The sequence below is a fragment of the Carassius gibelio genome, chromosome B20 (assembly GCF_023724105.1).
Source record: "Carassius gibelio isolate Cgi1373 ecotype wild population from Czech Republic chromosome B20, carGib1.2-hapl.c, whole genome shotgun sequence".
NCBI lineage: Eukaryota > Metazoa > Chordata > Actinopteri > Cypriniformes > Cyprinidae > Carassius > Carassius gibelio.
The window spans coordinates 14591446-14605175 of record NC_068415.1 but is presented as its reverse complement, the minus strand read 5'-3'; the positions used below and the strand labels follow the sequence as shown (position 1 = coordinate 14605175).

General features: G+C 34.5%; 1 protein-coding gene and 1 long non-coding RNA gene across 7 annotated transcripts in view; one reads left to right on the top strand and one right to left on the bottom strand.

Moving 5' to 3' along the window:
- LOC127983808 (palladin) overlaps positions 1-13730 on the top strand; it is a 78710-nt gene that overhangs the window by 18347 nt on the left and 46633 nt on the right. Inside the window, exon 1 of one of the 6 annotated variants that reach the window (XM_052586158.1) lies at positions 3757-3922. The exons of the other annotated variants lie outside the window; for them this stretch is intronic. The gene's annotated coding sequence lies outside the window, so the exon portion shown is untranslated. Of the gene's footprint in view, positions 1-3756; positions 3923-13730 lie in introns of those variants that run through there. 6 annotated transcript variants of the gene reach the window in all.
- On the bottom strand, positions 9268-11969 carry LOC127983811 (uncharacterized). Its single transcript, XR_008160502.1, has 2 exons — positions 11468-11969; positions 9268-9841 (listed from the first exon to the last, which is right to left on the bottom strand). It is a non-coding gene; the product is annotated as an uncharacterized LOC127983811 (long non-coding RNA).

The window sequence follows — 13730 nt, the reverse complement described above, 5'->3', positions numbered from 1 at the left end:
TTGGAAAACCTCTGTAACAGAAGGATGAGAGTCAGACGGATGGAAAAACGTAACTTCAAATATTGTGTTTTTTAAAGGTGCTGTGATATGTCTGAAAGAAAAAAATCTACAGTATTATTTTATACATTTTATAGATTTTTATGTGTTCATAAGGCATCTTTACACTATCAAGTTAATTATTTTTTGTTGAGTACATTACATTGAGTACATTGAGTTCATTGAGTACATTTTAGAACAGTAAAAAGGATAAAAACAAAACAATGCTCACTAGATTCTGCTTCTGTGCCATCTCTGCATTGTAAAGACAATCATTATGTCATACTTTTTGTGAGTGGATACACAGAAGATCCAGAGCTTAATGAAAGTCAACAGAGGTTTGGTTCTCTTTGTTCTTTTGGTGGCTTGGTTCACACAGAGCTTTATTGTGGGGACAAAATTGTTCCCAGAAGTTAGTTAAATCTGTCAAAACATCCCTTAGATATGTAAGCCTGTTTCTGCCTCAGAGCAAAAGAAAAAATAATTGCGCAACATAACTTGCAGCATGACTATATCTTGCAGTTTTAAAAAACATTTCGTAACCACATCTTTTTATCTTAACATGACTTTTGTCTTGCAAATGTGACTTTATTTCTCATATGTGATTTTATTTTTCATTACTGCTTTACGACTTTGTGTCTGAAAGCTTAGTGTTTGTGCAGAAGGGTTCCTCCCAATACTTGTTTTGGACAAACTTCTAAGGCAGCATAATGGTTTAATGATCTGCAATAAAAAAAAAGAGAAATTCTTGGTGATAACTAAGGGAAAGTTGCATTACTTAAAAAAAATTATGTTTTATTTACACATAAACAACCACTGGTTGCAATTTTTTATTTATTTTTTAGCCCAACTGTCATGGAAATGAAGATATCAAAGTATACATCTTTGCTGCCTTCAGTTTATATCAATGGACAGGATGTAAAGTGATCATAGAAAAGTCAACTTCATGGCACAGAAGCAGAATCTAGTGTGTCCAATAGTGAACTGTGTTTTGTTTTTATCCATTTGCCATGCTGTGTGCTAAAAATTACTATAAAGTTGACTTTGAAATCTATTTCCATATGCCGCCTGCAGAGGCAGCATTTCTCATCTTTTCAATCTGACTGTGAGCTTTCTTTCTTATTTTAAGCATCGCACAATTGACTTTTTTTTATACTGTATTATTATTAGTTTTTTACTCTGAGGCTGAGTTGTCTTCCATACTTTGGCGTTATCAAAGGTAATAATTATTCATAAATAAAGCAAAAAAAAAAAAATATATATATATATATATATATTTGTGCTTCCTCTATTTGTATCACTTTTTCCTGTTTGTAAAGTAACGGCTGTGAAACATGAGCACCTCCTTTGTCAGATGAATAAACACAGACTGGGCACTGTTGAATCGTGGGACACAGACTGAGAACGTGTTTTCGTAGAGGAGAAAGTAATCATGCAAACTAACTTTTTAATGCTAGACTTCTTTCTAATAAAAGAGGGTGTGGGTGTGTCTGTGCATCATTCTGTACTGTGTGCTGGTTTACAAATGCTTTGATGCACAGATATGAGTGTGCGTCTCTTTGTGTGTGTGTGTGTGTGTTTCTGGGGGTTTGTGTACTTTCTGAGCTCTATGCAACAAGCTCTATAAATACCCCACCCAAATGTTCCACCTGTTAATGGAGTGAAAGACTGAGGGCTGCTAACTCTCCATGAAGGTCTGCGAAATGTTACAATCTCAATATGCCACAACACGTTTAAACCTCACCCCAAATAAAGGATTAACTGTACTGTATACAACACAATTGTGTTATTGTGCGAATTTAACATGCCTCTGCCGGTTCCAAAAAAAAGTTATCACTGATAAGATGGACTGCCTGCTTAAGTATCTTGTCTCGCAGTGTCCCAGAATGCATATGAAACAGGTGAGAGCCATCTGTTTGACTGAGACCAGGTGCTGTTAGCTCTGTTTTTAGCTCAGTGCTAACTGGGCTCTTTTATCCGATACTAAAACGTGCTATTTCTGTCTAGGCCAAAAGATTATTGAAACGCTGAATGGGACCCATGCAACTGCCACAATACTATATATATATATTTTTTTTTAATAAATATATATATATATATTCTTTTATTTGTACAATTTGATACCTAAATGAAGTGTTCAGCACTTGATTAATAATAATGTTAATAATAATAAAAAAGAAACATGACAAAAATTATTGCAATGCAAAATTTCAAACTGAGCATAAGCACTGTTTGCAGACCAGTAACAATGTTTGCAACCTGTTTCACTGTGTAAATGTGTCCATGAGAGAGTTTTAGTAAGGTGCCCGTTGGACTGTGACCCGGACAGGCTGGCATGGGCAACAGCAGAGCTGAAGCAGCAAGAAATTGTTTTTCTGTGTTTGGCTATTGTGTGAGCTCAATAGAGTTCTAGAATAATACCCAGAATACACTGGGCCTAGCAAACCAAAAAATTAGACCAAATAAGATGACCTATGCCTGATTTAATATGAGTTTTGGGTCATGTAAACACTTTATTCAGAATGTGATTAAAAAATTTAGGGTCAGAAAGATATTTCATAGTTTTTTTTTAAAGGTCTATTATTCTCACTAAGGCTGCATTTATCAAAAATACAGAAGAATAGTAATTTTGTAAAATATTTTTATTTATTTAACTGAGCTGTTTTCTATTTAAATACATTTTAAAATGTAATTTATTTCCTGTCATGGCAAAGCTGCAGTCAACAGAGTCACATGATTCTTCAGCAATCATTTTAATATTCTCATTTGCTGCTCAAGACACATTTCTTATTATTGATGATGAACACAGTCAAACAGTTGTGCTGCTTAAAACGTTTGTGGAAACCATGACAGATTGCCACTTTTGATTAATGCATTCTTACTCAATAAAAGTGTTAATTACTTTAATAATAATAGTTACTTAGCTAAACTTTTGAATGGTTGTGTACCATCGTTTAAACATAAGAGGCTTTTTTATAAAAATAGGTATCCTTACCTAATATTTTTTGTTTATCCTGCTTTTGTGTTGTATTGGATGTAAATGAGAATTCATGAGTCAATTTAATTCTAAAATTATTAAAATGCATTGCAATAAATGGCAAGAGCCATAACAGGAAAGAAAATATATTTGTCTTAGTCTATTTGTAAAATTTTGTTTTCATGTACACAGGAATATCCAATAGCTGTAAAGAAATAAAATGGCATTTTCGGGAATAAAGTCTTAATTTAGATTTGAATTGCAATAGGATGTGCATGTAACACTGATCGCAGTATGTTCTTGTTATGCTGCAGAACGGTGGCGTGTAAATCTGGTCAGTGAGACCAACCATACTGTGACTGTCCCTTTAAGAAATGTCCTCCATTCACCCAGAAAGCTATATACTCACATTTTAATTGTTACTCAGTTTCTAAGAAATACTGAATTTAATTCAAGACCAATTCAAATGGTCGACCGAAGTCAAATGGTTCCTGTGACATGGGAATGTTAATTTGAAGAGATGCAGGGTGAAGTCGACGTTAAAGATTGAAGCGATTTGCAAAAGAGAGAAAGAATAAGAAAAAATAATGAGTGGGCTGGACGTATGCCAAAGGGTTAGAGTGCCATTGAATCTTTATTCCCAGTTACAGCGAGTCTTTCTCTCTCTCCTCATACTCCTGCTCCCTCCCTCCCTCCCTCTCTCTCTCTCTCTCTTCTGCTGGATGTGTGCTTCAGTCACAGCTCTACCCACAGTGGCAGAGAGTGTGTACATGTGTGAGTGATTGAAGGAGCTCTCAGACTTGTGTAGGCATTCAAAGGGAGTGTGTGTCATTTCATACAGACAAAATCTGCATGATTAATTGGCAGTTTTGGCTATACTTTAAGAAGCAAGTGAAGCATAGAGCTCAGGTAAGTTCAACCGAACATTGAACTCTGAAAAGTTGCTTTAGTTATCGTTTACCTCCCTCTGCTTCCATCAGCTTAAAAACTACTACATTTAAGAATCATTTCTGCCCAAAGACTTTATTTTATTTTGTACCTTAAATTAATACATTTATATTTAAAATGTAACATTTTGACAAATCATTTTTGAATGTTTATAATATTTATGTAAACAAGTGTTATAAATCTGTTTATCTTCTGTTTGATACTTTTTATCTGAGAATTGTATTTATTGACTATCACATTTATCAGTGAAGATAAAGTTGATTTGTCAAGTTATCTCTAAACTAGATGTCTTAATAAATGCAATATGATGTGCTGAGCAATGCAATAAACTATTCTGTATTATATGGTCTCTTGGTGCAGCATCAGCACAGTTAGTTGTCATTATAGAGTAAACATTTATTGATTCAGTATTCCATAATTTTATTCACTTTTTTATTATATATATATATATATATATATATATATATATATATATATATATATATATATATATATATATTGTACGTAACATATTTGAAATAATATATATTTAAAAAATAAATTTATATTTAAAATATTTCATAACATATTTTGTAATAAACTGTATTACTCTAACTGTAATAAATGCATATTTTTCTGGTATATATTTAACTTCAGATGCATCTTTTGTGCCACATTTGATATGGCAAATTACATATTATTCATACTGTTATAATAAAGTGTGAGTGGGTGGAGTTTTTGTAAGACACAGGCTGGTAAATGTCAAGACTACGGTGGGATGGTATCTCTCTGTGTGTGTGTTTACAAGCACTTCATAATTCAGCTGCTGCAGATGCATCTATCAGTATTTCTATTTGGGGCATCTCTTGCGGTCTTCTCTCCATTCCAATCTTCTTCCCTGCCTCTGACCTTTAGCATCTGACCTGTGATGTCAATTGTAACCAGGCGCAAAATGACTCCAGTGATTACGCTCAGAGACTTCCGCATTTGTCATGAGCATCAAGAAATGGCTCGCACACATGCACTTACTCTTGTTTTTTAGTGTCAGACATGCATGCGACCCCCACCCCACCCCCACTCTCCCAGACTGTCTCCCAAAGCTGGTCAGTGTTTAATTCTGGCTCCAGACTTTGTTTCCTTTGTTTCTGAGGTGTTGTCTGAACTGATGTCAGTGACATGAAGCATATTCTTTCAAAACACCTCCAACAGATCCACTGACGGATCCAGTTGAATTTCAGGTCTCTCGGTATGCCAAGTTCATGGAGAGTCAAATCGGATTATTTCAGGCCTTCATGCATGAAAAGAGAGCAAGTGAAAAAGAAACATAGGAGGAAGAACAAGAAAGGTGGATTTATCCAGCACCTTTCAAAAGATGAAGTGCATATGGGGCATATACGGAAAGAGATCAATAGAATTTACACACACCCAACCACAGCAATTTCACAATTAAACTTTGAATGTATTTATTTATTTTATTATGTGATACTTTCGCATAGGTTTCTATAACTGAAGGGGGTTAAACAAATGTTCCTTGTCATATGAGCAATATCACACGTCGATACAGACAGATCAACGACCATTCAGTCAAAAATGCAAAGGCAGCACTTTAAAATAAAAAAAACTTAATATAACTTTAGACTTTTCCACAAGCCAAAAATGATATATTAATGAGTTACATTTACCCAAAACAAATATTAACTAATGTTAAACCACGCCCTGGAGCTTACGTCTCTGAAAATGTCAAAGCGAATCTTATATTAACAAACTACAAATCTGAAGTCTAAACAACTACATAATTGCCTAAAAAACTCTTAAAACTAGATTCTGTGACACAAAAACAGTATTATTTATTAAAATTATAATGGATTTGTGCATCCAGATTCAAGAACCTACTGTATATTATTAGTTTCATGTTTATATAGTCATTATTTCATATTAATAATCATAACATTGTTAACTGTAATTTGCCGTCTAGTTAATTCCTTCTGCTCTTTGAATGAGGCTATAAATGTATTTTTATAAAGCAATCCAGTGTTTCTTCAGAATAAATATGTATTTTATTTATATCTCTTTTCATCCATCATTTCATGTTTTTATAGTCATAATTTCATATTTAAAACATCACAAACTTTACGACATGATTTCTGTCATTGTAATTTCTGTATAAATCGCTAGTACTTCGGCACAGTCTATGCTGCTATATATGTATTTTTGTAGTGGAAGCCAAATGTTTCTTGTCAAAAAGCTCTTACTTTTCAGAATAAGACCAGCACTGGTTTCCTTGAAAGCCTCAGTAGTGTTTAACGCTGACCATCAAACTTCTTTGGTCTGTACTCTTGGGGTTTTTACTTGTTTGACTCTTGCCAGATGATCAGTATGCCTTGGTTTTGAAGGTGGCTTATAATTATCCATGGAAGCAGTGAGTGGCGTTTTCTTATTTCTGTCCAGTCCTTTGTGTTTCTCTATGTGATCACTTCCAGTAGTGCACACAAAGATCATTTCAATTGACATGTATCTGACTGTTGTTGCATGATTACGAAATTGCAAGAATGGAGACAACCTTGACAGTGCAAGAGATTCAATTTCCTTTTACTTGGCACTACTGTAAGTTTGACTGAGAAATGTGTGTTTTTTTTCATGTGAGAATGAGGGAGTGAATGAAGGCAGTATCCACACATACTCTCCGACTTGTTGTTATTTTCTGTTGTAGATGGAAAGTTTAAATAGGGAGGCTGTGTTACACTGGCCACATCATGGCCAAACCACAAGAAGCAGAGAAGGAGTTTGCACCAGTCCCTCTCTTTCTCTCTCACAGACACACACAGTGTTTGGCTGTGATGGATGCTGAAGAATTAGTTTATATGGTCTAGTAATTACCCATAATGATTGGTCATTAAGTCCGGTTTGCGGATATGACTGACATCTTACTATGGCAACACAAGCAAAACTTGACATGCTTTCTATTTCTTATTACTATAACCACTCGTATGCTTTACAATCATGTATATAATTGTGAATGCTTGATGCCAAAATTTTTGTGTATATCAATAAATGAGCAAAGTACAACAACAACAAACTGATACTAAACTCATTAATTATATATATATATATATATATATATATATATATATATATAGATAGATAGATAGATAGATAGATAGATAGATAGATAGATAGATAGATAGATAGATAGATAGAATATAAATAAATACATTTATTATTAATAGCTATTTGTTAGAATAGGCCATTTCCTCTTTGCAGCTGGTGGTTTATATAGGCATTTTCCAACTTCTAGTGATTGAAACTAACAGGCTTTCTCACTTGCACCCACATACCAAAATGGCAAGCTCCACTACTGCCTGTAAGCTTTTAAACCCAATCCACCCACATCTAATTAGTGTAAAGCATTCAGTAGAACTCCAGTGGAAAACTGAACTAGGATTCCTGAACAGGGACGTCTTGTGTAACACGTTCAGGTGTTTATGGCAAACACATTGTTTGTTTAGTTCCATTACAGTGAAAAGCTGCGTTTTAGCCCATAGATCGTTTTTCTGAAACTGTTCTTCAGTTATTTAATGGTTTATTGGGATAACCTGTTTCGTAACAGATGACAACATCAGAACTAAGCTGGTCTAACTGCTTCAGTAGGTCTTTTTACCTTCTGAGATACTTTTTTTAAATTCAAAAACAGCTAGATGCTGTGCACAGGCCTCAAGACATGCCATCCTAAACATGGCACTCATGGCATGGCTGAAAAGACAGTCACTTGTTTTAAATCATCAAATGTTGAATAAACATGCCACACTTGTCATTCCATGTGATGATGGAGAGAATTCCCTGTAGGGCACTGAGACTGACTGCTCATGGTTCTCCAGTCTGTTTGTGAGTTGTGGTCGGAGATATAGACAGACACAATGAAGTAGTCATGAAGCAATGCAATAAGGCCTTTATTTCTCAACATATTTGGGTGACAACAGTGTATAATAGATGGAATTGGGTGTTTTGGAGGCAGGTTTAACATGCATGCACATTGCACTAAAGTCAAGCTTTGTCTTAAAGTCTAGATTTGTTTCAGCATATAGTAAAAAAAAAGAAGAGGATTTTGTTGAGCTGTTATATATATACACTGCATATATTTTCAAAGCTTTATAGATACTTTAGAATGAATTATTATTATTTAAATGTTTACACATTTTTATAGTCATAATTTCACATTTAAAACAACAAATTCAATATTTGTATATGATTTTGAATTATTTAATATTATGTTCAACTTCAACTAAATCTAAAATTAATAAATGATTAAGCAATGCAACTATAACAATTATTATATCCCAGTGCATTCTAGGAGAAAAGCGAATAGGATTGACCCCCAAAATCAGTTTTTCAGTGTAGGCCAATGCTGGTTTGACTAATTCCAACTGAAAAGCTTCATAGAGATAAATTAGTTGTGTTCCTGAAAGTCACTCGTTTGTAGTTCAGTTAACACACACACAATATACACTGTAAAAAATTTCTTGTTGTTTTTACAAAAACTTTTTGGCAGCTGTGGTTGCCAGAATAATTTTGTAAAAATACAGAAAACTGTAAACACATTTACGTCAAAAACTGTTAATTTTACAATATAAAGCTGTAATTTACAAACAAGAAAATGTGAATATAAACCAGTAAATTCAACAACACACAAAATTAAATCTGTTTTGTACCTTGAAAATACTGACAACCACCATAATAATAAAGATGGTACTGTATAAGAGAAAGCCACATGAAGTATCAAAGCTCATCACAAGTAGCTTCACCACAAGCAGAAGTATATATTAACATATAGAAGGTGCACATTTATGGAAACACAAAACACCATCATGGTAACACACGTGATACTTAAATAATGCAAAAAACTTTCATTAAGCAACAGAAGATGTAACATAAAGCTCAAATGTACATAACTGATAACAAGAACTATTTTAAAACATGATTATTTAAACAAAATACTTTCAAACGTGGAGTGTCACGCAGGGAATTCTGGGAATATCAGTTTACAGTTTTAGACTGTAAATTATACATTGATTTGTTCTTTTTTTACTTCTAAAAGCTGTATAATTAACAGAATTTTACTGTAAATTTACATTAAATGCTTTGTTAGATCTTTTACAGTTTTTCCCTGTATATAGTATGGGAACTTACTGTTAACCTATTATCAGTTTTTTTCCGTAGCGTTTTTACAAAATTTTACAGTTAAAATTACACTTATTTTTTACAGTGTATATATATATATATACTATAGTGATGTGTTTGGTCCTGTGTTTGGTATGTGCAGTGGGTTTGAGTTAAAAGTGAAGTGAAGTGACATTCAGCCAAGTATGGTGACCCATACTCAGAATTTGTGCTCTGCATTTAACCCATCCGAAATGCACACACACAGAGCAGTGAACACACACACACACACACTGTGAGCACACACCCGGAGCAGTGGGCAGCCATTTATGCTGCGGCGCCCGGGGAGCAGTTGGGGGTTCGATGCCTTGCTCAAGGACACCTAAGTCGTGGTGTTGAAGGTGGAGAGAAAGCTGTTCATGCACTACCCCCACCCACAATTCCGTCCGGCCCGAGACTAGAACTCACAACCCTTCGATTGGGAGTCCGACTCTCTAACCATTAGGCCAAGACTTCCCCCAAAGTTGTCGGGCAGTTCATCAAAAGTGCCTCGGTTCTTGAAATATGCTTACAAAGTGGTAACTCGAGAAAAAAGGAGAGAGAATTAATAATGAAGACAAATGAGGGAATAGCTGTAGATTGAGTGAGGAAGGGGTGAAGACGACAGATACTCTTGATGCCAGATCTGGGCTTAATTTTGCTGTAGTTGCGGTAAAGCACACAAAAACTTTTGCCTTCACGCAGGATCTGAAACACATGGACATGATGCTTTAGTCGAGCAATTAGAAGCTCCTCCATCTGAATGTGATCACTTGGACTCTAAGCTAATGCACGTTTCAATCTGCTTCCTGACCTCAATGACAGTGATGTCTTACAAGCAGAATGTCTTAGAATGAGAGCAGACTGATTTCACCACACAACAAACACACCGTGTCTGCCTGTCACTGTGATTCATGTGACAAATTCCAGCTGTTGGTCATAGATGACCCGAGCCTCTGTTCACTCTCGTGCCCTGTCATGAGCTTCCCCCTTAACACATGGGACACACTCATTTCTATTAACATTTGTACATTTAGTAACTGTATTTTAAGTAAGTTAAAAACACAAGCAAGGGTCAGATTTTATTTTAAGGTCCAATTCCAAAAAAATAATTTGCTGCTTATTAATAGTAAGTAAGTTGTTAATTTAGGCAGGGCCGTAGATGGGGTTTGTGGGACCCCCGGTGCAGGTTGTACCAGTGGGTCCTGTTTGAAATTGTTTAATTTGTATGTTCATTTTATTTATTTATTTGTTCTATATACTCAATGTTTACATTTTTTTTATTTGTAGGTGTCCAGGTACAGAAACCAAATAATTATATCTAAAATAGCACTGCATAGTCTTAACTATAAAAATGAGATATACATTTTTACCAAAATTTATTCAGAGACCTTCCACATTTCTCACATTATCACAGTTTACTTGCTATAGTTTAGAAAATGGTAATAAAATATATAAAAGAACTCTTAAGTTAAACTGTCAGAACAAATTCATCTTGATAATGTCAGATAACTTTGATAGAAAGGTATGTAATGGGTTAGAATCAACCAAAACTTCAGACAACTGTTAGTATAACAATATTTACGCAACTATCAATAATTTGTTGATCAATTCCCAAGCAATGCGTAATTTTGTTTAGTCTGTGGGGTAAAAAGGTTGCATTAGCAATTCAGGAAAAAACACATAAACAAAAGATGGTGAGGCTGAAGTGTCAGAATAATTTTTGGTCCCAATTTTTTTTTAATCAATTTCACTAGTAGTCCAATGAAGAATTTTTGGATATAATATGTCACAGTTAGCTTTATTTTGATAATAAAAAAATCATATTACTGTGCCAGTAAAACACAAATTCACCTTTACTATCCTTGTACCTTGATTATAATTATTATAAAGTTTACCGAAACTATAGCTGTCAGACATACTTTCTAGACAACATGTAATCACCACATTCTTGTGCCATCAATTTTCTAAAACTTTAATTTGGTTTTATTAACTGTTTTGTGTTTTTGGAACTGAAGTTAAACCACCAATAATCCTTAAGGGCAAAAATCCTCCTCACAGAAACAAAAAACTAGTTTGATGCTGTGGTGAATCAGACACACACACACACACCGTAAAATCAGCCATAACTCTTGCTCTCTAGATAAATGATTGTTTTAGGCTTGCGTGTGCCTGTAGAGAGGTGGAGAGACAGAAGAAAAAAAATGAAAATAGAGAGCTGAACACTGCACTCTTAATGTGTTTCATCTCATGCCACTAAATCAACTGTTAACCCTCGGTTCTGAAAACGGTTAGCATTTGAATCCATGAATATGATATAACGTGTTGACATACTTGCTTGAGCAGCTTGTCTGTTCTTTCTGTGTGTACTGACGAGTCAAAGAGGATGAGGGATAGATTAGCTGCTGTTGTCCGAGCCTTGAACAGCAGAGGGGTGAGAAATGGAGCCGCCAAACCTTGGAATGTCTTGGAATCTTTCCAGGATTCACAAAGGTGTTCTAAAGTGACTCTAACAGTTTCAAACATTTACAAACGCACACAGAAGGGACATTACAGTTATAATGTAACAGACATCCTTCACTTTAATAGCCATGGAGAAAGAAACAATGTTTAGAGATCTGATTTCAAACGCAGAAACAAAAAAGAAGCAGATCTGAAATCTAAAGGAGTATTTAACCCCAAAATTAATATTCTACAGTTTACTCACCCGTTCACATAAGACTTGGTTAATCTTTAAAACACAAAACACAACCTGAGAGGTTTCTGTCCCTTCATTAAAAGTACAAAGTGCATCATATATATAGTAAACAGATGCACAATGTATGAGTCAATCATTGATTAGATGTAAAAAAAAAATTTTTTAAGAAAAAATAAATAAATTTAAACCAGTTCGTCATATAAAGCAACTGTATCTCTTCACAAGATTAAACTGCATTTATATGGATTAATTTTATGTATTTTTAACTTGTGGTTACCTGTCCTGAACCCTTTCAGGTTTCATTAACCTGTTAACTGTCACTCACGTTTTTGAAGATAGACATGAATGTGCATGATACAAACCTAAATTTTTATAATTCATGACTGAAAACATTTTGTAACATGATTTTGATGTACCATTTACATGGTAATGCAATGTCTGATTTTAAAATGGGTTTTGAAGGATGAATTTTGAGATTTTATGTTTTCAAGTGATCTATAACTTCTGATGATTTCTAATTTTTTTTTTTTAAACAAAGGTCAAAGCTCCTTTTGTAATGTAGATTTCTGAGGGTGCACTCTTGTCATAAATTTATCTATTACTTTTCCTACATAATGTTTAACAAAAAATATTGGTAAAATATATATTTGGGAGTCTTAGACCTTTCCAACGATATATAGTTTGTCAAGATTAGATTAAATTTGATTGTAATATAGTATAGTCAACGTAGGCGTCCCGTATATGGGACGGGGTGACATTTAACAGGTTAAAATATCTTCATTTTTGTTTCAAAGATTAACCAAAGTCTTTGGAACAGCATGAGATGAGGATGAGGTTGAATTTTCATTTTTGGAAGAACTATCCTTTTAATGGACAAGGGAACTTGATTTGGTAACTAGAAATGAAGCAGAAAATGGATAAAGCCTTCGACTGCCGGGATGGAATGAAACGGACTCAGCAGGCTCCGGAATGCTTGGATTCTTTATAGAAGTCTTAATGATGTCTCAGAGTATTTTAAGATCCGGAGACAAGCTGAATGAACAGCTGTGCGCCTAAACCAGAATTCATTCCACACGACTTCAGACAGAATTTAAAGTGTGTGTGTCCATCTGTACGGGTTCATGAATGGATGAAAGTGGTTTGGGACACTTGAAGTACAAAGATAACTTGAATGAATGGCACAATATGATGTATTGGGGAGGCTTGGTTTAGAGTGTGTGTGTGGGTGTGTGTGTGTGTCATTGATTCCCGTTCCCGTAACATACACTCACAGGTGTTCGAGACAGGTATGCTAGTTGTCATATTCATGCCTCGGGGAGTTAGAACACACACTGATATCTCAAGTAACTGATTTATAGAAACAGAAATTGCGTTTGGTGTGTGTGTGTGTGGTGAGTAAAGGACTTTCCCTGCAGACTTTATGATACCCAGACCTCTATGTCACAATGAAGTGCAGTGTCCCCGCTTTAGGTGTGTGAGTGTTTGATGTGTCATATTCCAGCTGTGCACACACATCAATGTAAACATTCATCCCTGTCTGAGATTCGCTAGATGTCATGACTAAGCAACAAAACCTGCCAGAGACACACTGATTTAAATTTCTGTGTTCAGCTATTTTAGTATTTTACATTAATTGTCTGGACTATTTGTTTTGAAAAGCACAGATAAGATGGAAATATGTGTAATTTTATTTAAACAGAATAAAAAATAAATACAAATCTAAATGTAATTGAGGGTTCTGATTTGATTCCGTGCAATTCTGAGTTTATATTTCACAATTCTTTCAATTCTAAGAGAAAATAAAATCTGATTTCTGAGATATACATTTTGATTTCTTCTGAGTTCCAAATCTGAGTTCATATGTTGCAATTCTGACTTATTTTCTCAGAATTGTGAGAA